The following is an 8,508-nucleotide window of genomic DNA, read 5'->3' as shown; positions in this document are numbered from 1 at the left end:
GAAAAACCATAGCCTTGACTAGACAGACTTTTGTTGGCAAAGTAATGTCTCTGCTTTTAAATATGCCGTCTAGGTTGGCCATAACCTTCCTTCCAAGGAGTACGCGTCTCTTAATTTCATGGCTGCAGTCACCATCAGCAGTGATTCTGGAGCCCCAAAAAATAAAATCTGACACTGTTTCCACTGTTTCCCCATCTATTTCCCATGGAGTGATGGGACCAGATGCCATGATCTTAGTTTTCTGAACGTTGAGCTTTAAGCCAACTTTTTCACTCTCCTCCTTCACCTTCATCAAGAGGCTCTTTAGTTCTTCTTCACTCTCTGCCATAAGGGTGGTGTCATCCGCATATCTGAGGTTATTGATGTTTCTCTCGGCAATCTTGATTCCAGCTTGTGTTTCTTCCAGCCCAGCGTTTCTCGTGATGTACTCTGCATATAAGTTAAATAAGCAGGGTGACAATATACAGCCTTGACGTACTCCTTTTCCTATTTGGAACCAGTCTGTTGTTCCATGTCCAGTTCTAACTGTTGCTTCCTGACCTGCATACAGGTTTCTCAAGAGACAGGTCAGATGGTCTGGTATTCCCATCTCTTTCAGAATTTTCCACAGTTTATTGTGATCCACACAGTCAAAGGCTTTGGCATAGTCAATAAAGCAGAAATAGATGTTTTTCTGGAACTCTCTTGCTTTTTCGATGATCCAGCGGATATTGGCAATTTGATCTCTGGTTCCTCTGCCTTTCCTAAAACCAGCTTGAACATCTGGAAGTTCACGGTTCACGTATTGCTGAAGCCTGGCTTGGAGAATTTTGAGCATTACTTTACTAGCATGTGAGATGAGTGCAATTGTGTGGTAGTTTGAGCATTCTTTGGCATTGCCTTTCTTTGGGATTGGAACGAAAACTGACCTTTTCCAGTCCTGTGGCCACTGCTACATTTTCCAAATTTGCTGGCATATTGAGTGCAGCACTTTCACAGCATCATCTTTTATGATTTGAAATAACTGGAATTCCATCACCTCTACTAGCTTTGTTCGTGGTAATGCTTTCTAAGGCCCACATGACTTCACATTCCAGGATGTCTGGCTCTAGGTGAGTGATCACACGATCGTAATCATCTGGGTTGTGAAGATCTTTTTTGTACAGTTCTTCTGTGTATTCTTGCCACCTCTTCTTAATATCTTCTGCTTCTGTTAGGTCCCTCCCATTTCTGTCTTTTATTGAGCCCATCTTTGCATGAAATGTTCCCTTGGTATCTAATTTGCTTGAAGAGATCTCTAGTCTTTCCCATTCTATTTTCCTCTATTTCTTTGCATTGATCACTGAGGAAGTCTTTCTTATCTCTCCTTGCTATTCTTTGGAACTCTGCATTCAAATGGGTGTATCTTTCCTTTTCTCCTTTGCCTTTAGCTTCTCTTCTTTTCTCAGCTGTTTGTAAGGCCTCCTTAGACAACCATTTTGCCTTTTTGCATTTCTTTTTCTTGTGGATGGTCTTGATTCCTGCCTCTGGTACAGTGTCACGAACCTCTGTCCATAGTTCTTCAGGCACTGTCTTCTCAGATCTAATCCCTTGAATCTGTTTGTCACTTCCACTGTATAATCATAATGGATTTGATTTAGGTCATACCTGAATGGTCTAGTAGTTTTCCCTACTTTCTTCAGTTTAAGTCTGAATTGGGCAATAAGGAGTTCATGATCTGAGCCACAGTCAGCTCCCAGTCTTATTTTTGCTGACTGTATAGAGCTTCTCCATCTTTGGCTGCAAAGAATATAATCAATCTGATTTCGGTTGGTGTAGTCACTATTTATTCCTCAAATATTAGTTCAATGCTTATTGTGTGCCAGGCTTCTGGGTTAACTGCTGGCAATAACAGATGTGCTTTCTTACAGAACTTACAGCCTAGAGCTGGCCCATGGGACTACAGTTGTACTTACAACTGCACACACACACACACACACACAAACATACTTCACAGAGTTAAGTGGATTGTATTACTGCAGTTAAAAGAAAATAGCACATAGGGTATCCATAAAAGCTTTGTGTGATTTTTGAAAGAGTATATGATATCAAAACAATTTTTAAAAGATTCTAGGAAATATATTCAAGATTTAGCGTATCTAATTGGAGGATTTGCTTTTGACATATCCACTCTTATTTGGGGGGATAAAAAGTTAAAGCCTAACATAGGATTTGTTACCTGTAAACTAATGAGAACAAATACTTTATTGATAATTTTTTGTAATTTTTATTTAACTGAGCAATTACCTTATGAAGTAAGTGATAATTGATTGAGTTGAAAGAGACCCCACTTCGCACTCCTCTTGAGACCAGTTCTTCTGCAGTAACTTAGTTGGATCTGGTTTTTGTTTCATATTAGAGATAGCTACTTTTTAAGTGCTGTTTAAAGTAATTCATTAAACATACAAAAATTGTACTTGGAATGTTTTTTAATATTTATATATTTTAGAACTTACAAAGCACCTTGATTATATATCATTCAAGTTGTAAAAAAACTTCAGGCAAGAATTATCCCCATTTTTCAGTTGAGTAACCAAGCTCACAGAGGTAAATGAATTGCCCCAGATTATATAGCTAATAAACGCCAGAGCTAGGTACTTCAATCCAGTCCTTCAGTCTTAAAATTGATTGTGAAAGCCACTTCATTCTTAAGATTTGTAAAAGAAATATTTGCTTTAGGAATGGGCTGCTTTCATGTTCTTGCTTTATCCATTGCCAACATTCAGCATAGCATCTCTAAAAATGTGCTCATTATAGTCAACATGGGTTTCTTGTTAAAAAAAAACAGTGAAGCGCAGAACTTCTGAGACTTTACAAACTAGGTGTAGAAATGCTGCCACCTTTGTTTGGCTGCCAGGGCACTACCACAAAGGACTGTAGATCCAGGTCCATTTACTTCACGAGAGTGGGTGCAGCTGTCTTCTGCTGTAATCAAATGTTCTTCTGTAGCCAGCTTTTTGTGGCCAGAAAAAGCAAAGTAATTTTTAGTACAGATTAGCATAAAAATCTTCTAGATCAGTTTCAGGAAACAATTACTAGCTTAGAAACAACAATAAGTGTGATCTATAGGTTGGCTAAAATGGCAGTTAATTTCCAGACCTTTTTACATGCCCCTTATTTCTCACCATGAATACCATATAAATAGAATACACTACTTACCACTGTATTTGGTTTCATAAATTATTTGGACAGGGTGAACAACAGACTTCAAAACTAAGTAGAGGTAGTAAATCTGCCCTTTTTAATGAGTTTGAATTTACAGTAGTAGTTTAAACATCTGGAAGTTTAAAGTTTTAATTCATTCCAAATGTTCAATAAGGATATACTGCAAAAAGGATATTATAATTGAGGGATCAAGAAAACTACTGTTGACTCAATCTGAAGCCTTTTCTAATTTTCTCTATATACATTAATCACATAAAACTTGAGAGGCTGACAGTTCAAAAAGAGAGGAGATGGGCCCAAATATCCAAGTTGGCATGCTTACAGAAAAATAGCTTTTAAAAGAGGGCATGGTTCTAACAAAGATGAAGTTTAAATGCTGTTAGTTAACATGTCTAAAATGTGACTAGGTAGTGCTTCTGTGGTCTATGTTCTGTGCTTCTTGTGGATATGAGGTGGGTTTTTCTTCTGTTATTATTTAAACTGAACTTAAAAGAGTCCAGTCTTTTGACTTCCAAATTGTAATTTTTTTTATCTTTTTGGCCACGCTGTATGGCATGTGGGACTTTAATTCCCTGACCAGGGATCAAACCCTGGAGGTCCCCTGCGGTGGAAGCATGGAATCTTAACGACTGGACCACTACTGGGGAAGTCTCACTAAATTGTAATTTAATGCATTTTGTAATCCAAGAATCAGGTCTGCTGCCACCTTGGTCTAGCATAAGGCCAAGATTTGTTCAGTACACAATTCTTGAGTGCCTACTAGATGCTCGTTAGGTTTTAGTTTAATTTTCTTAGAGCAGGGTTGCAGCAGCAGGAGCTGTGCTCATCATTACCCGGTAGCAGCTGCTGCAAACAAGAATCCTCACTGAATTTCAGTGCTGTGCTCAAGCACTTTACCTGAATTATCTCCTTTAAACTTTTCCACCTATGAAAAAGGTAATATTATCCCTAATTTTTCAGGTGGAAACCTAAGGATTAGAAGGCCACACAGCTAACGAAAGATGTAACCATGATTTTAACATGACGTAAAGATTTACAAGTCTTAATTCTTTGTCTCATATTTGCTTTTCATTCTTACTTCAAATATTGTATTGAATGCCTGTGATGTTCAATCTGAATTGAGCCTCAGGCATGAGACTAGGGTCATGGATACAAAGATAAATGAGATGAAGCCCACACCATGGATTCAAAGGTAAGATGGAGCCCATATCCTCAGGGAGCTCAGTCATGTGGGGGAGCCAGACATGCCAGCCAGGAGCAGGACGAGGCTAGGGTAATCTTACCATTGATCATCCCAACCAGAGCACTTTTGTTAGTGTAAGGGGTCACTGTTACTAGTTAGTGCCAGAACGACAGAGCAGGACTGTCTGGAACAAACCAGGACTTACAGTCACCCAGCTGCAGGAAAACCTTCGGTGTGAAGGGAGGGCCCTGAGCAGCTGGAGGAGGTGATACCCTAGCTAGACCTAGAAGAAAGTGAGACGGGCTCTTGTCTCCAGTCACGACCCTTAACACCCTTGCTGTTCCCCTTCAGACTTCAGCTGAGAATCACTTTCCCTAGGACCTTCTCCTCCCCTGAAATCTGAGTCAAGTGTCCCTTACACAACCTCTCAGGTTTGCCTGGATGGATCTTCTACTAGATTTAAGCCTAGCAAGAACCTGTGTGGGTCCAACACATTTCCCAGAATATAGCTAAGAGTAGATGGTCAACGTTGAGTATAGAAATTCAAAGGATAGGCAACAGCTTTTGCAGAAATCTACAAAAATAGCAAAGTTTATTTTCTCGTATATTACCTCATCTAATTAATGAGTGATAATGGTATGTAAAAGTAAGCCAAATTGACCACCAACATTGCCAATAAGAGGTCCATTTGGAATAAGTTTGAAGCCACTGAGAAACATTTGGTAAGAGAAGATCCACCTTTGAAAATGGGACCACATAACCCCCAATATTTTTTAAGTTAACCTCACACTTCCTTCTCAATGAAAATGTGACAGTTTTATTTTAGTATGAGATATATCCACATAATGTGATTCATCTCTCCGTCCCCTCAAAAAAAAAAAAAAAAAAACCCAGATGATCATTCTGATATTCAGTATGCTATATAAGGTTTTCAAGATTGCTAATTAAGAAGTGATAGTTCTTACTTAAATCAGTGTTATACATAGTAAAATCTGCATGGTAGTAGAAGCTTTAGAGTAGCAGAATTGTATAGAAAGCACTTCATTTTACAGATGACTAAACAGGACAGCTTGCTTAGGGTCACACCACTCGGTGGTGGCAGAGGCCAGGGAGAACAGAAGTGCCTGACAGTGCCATGGTCTGTCCCGCCACACAGCCAAAGCTGAAGATGGAAAGCCTGAAAGAACCATTTCTTGGCAGGTGAGCAGTGTCCACCCTTAAAACTTATTAATGTAAACGGTAATCCCATAAGTATGTCAGCTTTATAGGAGAGAGATTTATTATGCAGGCCAGAGCCTGGGGTTAGTTCTTGGCACATTGCTATTTTATGTTACCGTAAAATTTTGGTTTTAAAAATATTTGGTATTGCTTACATCTTATTTGGCAAATTCCTATTCTTGGTATGATTATTTTTCTTTGGAATGGTACATGCGGTTAGATTGTGGGTTTGCAAAGCCTTTTTCCTAAAAAATGAGATGTTGAAAGCTTTCCTTATAATTGTGTCTTGTGGGATTTGGACTTCCTTTTATTAATAGCAACTACTATATATTGAGCACTTACTGTGTTCCAAGCGTCGTATTAGGCACTTTGTGTGAATCATTTTATTTAGGCTCACAGCAACCTGAGGCAGTAGGTGTTACTATCCTTGTTTTGCAGATTTGAAAGTGACTTGTAAAAGGCCATTCAGCTGTGGAGTGAGAGTCAAATCCTAACCAACTGAGACGGGTAGAGCAGGCTGCTTCTCAGAATGGAAATCCTCACCTTTAAAAAAAAAAAAAAAAGTGGATGTGAAAAGACTGGAGTGGAAGGAAGTACATCAAATTACTAGCGTTTGTTTCTAGGTGGTGACAATATGGGGAAGTAAATCTTTTCCTTATTTTCTACAACATATTTATTTTTCTCATCTTTGGAAGGATTGTATAGCATTCTGAAATAGAAAACTCAAGATTAGTTACATGAAAATTTTTCTTCCAAAAGATTTGTTGCTGTTCCGAGTTCCATTTAATACACATCATGACAAGCATTATGCCAGGTATTTTGTCTACAAAGATAAGTCATTGACCCTGGTGGCTAGTTGTTAGGCTGCTGATTCTTCAAGTCCCAGCTCAAGTGCAAGCCAATCAGTTGCTCCCAATTGCTTCTCACGACCTCTGCTATTATCACCATAGTTCAAACCCCTATCACCTCTCACTTATCTTTTTCTCCAAGTCTATTTTTCATGTAACAGGCATAGTTATCATGAACCTCCTCTTCTCAGACCCTTCCAGTGGTCTTAGGCCAGAATCCAAACTCTGACCATGACCCTAAGGCCCTATGTAACCTGGTCCATGCCTACCTCTGGCCACATTTTCTAGTGTGATTCTTGTTCACTCTTCCCAGCTATGATGATCACTCATCAAGCTCATTCAGAGAAGCCTGTTCACGACCTGTACACTTGCTGAGCCTTGAAAGCTGTTAGCCTAATTAACTCCTAGCTCTTTTTTTGCATTATTCAGATTTTTGCTTAAATATTATCTCCACAGTGCAACTTTCTCTGATGACCCTTTTGAAACTAGCCTACCTTTTTCTAGAAATGAGTTGACTTCCTACGTTAGTATATAAGTTCTACAAGGGCTGGGAGATTGTAGTGTTTGCTGTGGTTGTATCCCACAGCCTTTAGTAGTGCCTGACGTGTGGCTGGTGCTCCATATTTGTTGAATGAATGCACAAATGATGTGTTCAAGGATCAATGGAAAATTCAGAGTGGCTGGAAGATTCAGGGGAGAGGAAAGAAACTGGAGGGAAAGATGTAAAGGCAATTAGGGACCAATTCATGAAAACCCTTGAAATTTCTGCTTAGGAGCTGGCCATTACCCTCTGGTCAGAGGAATCCTCCAAGAGATGCTGAGCCTCAATGCCTTGTCTGTGTGAACTGGCCATAGGAATGGAGCCTTTCAAAGGTGAGGTGTGTGGTAAAGCCTGGCATGTAGTTTCTGGGCATGTTTAGAAAAAGAACATGGTTGAACTAAAAAGCAAATCCCACATTGGTCACTGTTAATCATAATTAATAGCGTCTGTGATTTGTATAATCTTTCTTCCAAAGTGTTCCAAGTATTGAGACATGATCCCTTTGGTCCCCCTAGACCCTGCCACAATAACAGCCTTGGCATGTGACTCACCACCCTCCCCTGCCATATAATACCCTTCTATTTATCACCCGTCTTACCCTTTCCTTTCCAAGTCAAGTAATTTTTGCCTTGTTTTTTTCTTCTCTTCCTTCCCTTCTCAAACCACAGCCCATATAATTTTCATTGCCCTCTTTAGAACCTGCTTGTGTCTCAGCTCCAACCTTTTTATAGGAAAGGGGAGCAGACCTGAAACAGTGTGGAAGGAGATGTGCATTGTTAATTTACCTCCATTACATAGTGGCATTTTCCTCTGGGCTGCAATTCATTTTCCAGCTTTGCGGTCCTCCTGAAAGACAGATCACTAAACACAAAGATGGCTGCTGGTGCTTTAGTCATTAGTGATCTCAGTGCTCATTGAGGTTAGAGCCCCTACCCACAGCATAAGATTTGTCAGTGTGATTAAGAATAATAGAATTAAGGTATTGATTTCTGCTGTGCTTCATGTAATGATGCTTATACTTAGGGAGGAATTTAATGTTTATTTAGGGCCTCCTATATGCCAGGCACTGTGTAAGATGCTTTATGTGTATAATCTCATTTAGACTCATATTTTGATGAGGTTGGTATTTTATCCCCATGAGAGAACTGAATTTCAAAGACGCTATTTGCCTGCAGTCACATGGTCAGTGTCTGTCCAGAGCCAGAGCCTGTGTCCTTGTACACACTGCACAGCCAGCCCCAACTCTGCCATAGCACTTGAGAGTGCACCAAGGGTCTTCACAGACATTGTCAATTCAGTCTTCATGACAACCTGTAGGACTGGCAGAGTCATCCCCAGCTGACTTGTCACAATGCACCAGCCTGGGGACTTCCTCCAGTCCTGCTGCCCTCTGCTTTGGAGTCTGGGGCTTGGGCAGGGACCCGTGCTTGTCGCCGTGCTGGATGCGGGATTCGAATCCAGCTCTAGAAGAGTTAGATCATTGATGGGCGGTACATGGGGTAGGGGGCCAGACCACAGCCCCAGTGACATCAGTG

The 8,508-nt window shown here is 40.2% G+C and overlaps 1 long non-coding RNA gene across 1 annotated transcript; it reads right to left on the bottom strand.

Annotated features, from left to right (window-relative positions):
- Positions 1 to 5,944: 5,944 nt before the first annotated feature.
- LOC145527058 (uncharacterized) lies at positions 5,945 to 8,222 on the bottom strand. Its single transcript, XR_014069435.1, has 2 exons — positions 7,759 to 8,222; positions 5,945 to 6,127 (listed from the first exon to the last, which is right to left on the bottom strand). It is a non-coding gene; the product is annotated as an uncharacterized LOC145527058 (long non-coding RNA).
- Between the last annotated feature and the right edge of the window lie 286 nt (positions 8,223 to 8,508).

Source organism: Giraffa tippelskirchi, chromosome 11 (assembly GCF_054371585.1).
Source record: "Giraffa tippelskirchi isolate mGirTip1 chromosome 11, T2T-mGirTip1v1.2.pri, whole genome shotgun sequence".
Classification (NCBI taxonomy): domain Eukaryota; kingdom Metazoa; phylum Chordata; class Mammalia; order Artiodactyla; family Giraffidae; genus Giraffa; species Giraffa tippelskirchi.
This window is presented reverse-complemented; position numbering and strand designations above follow the sequence as displayed.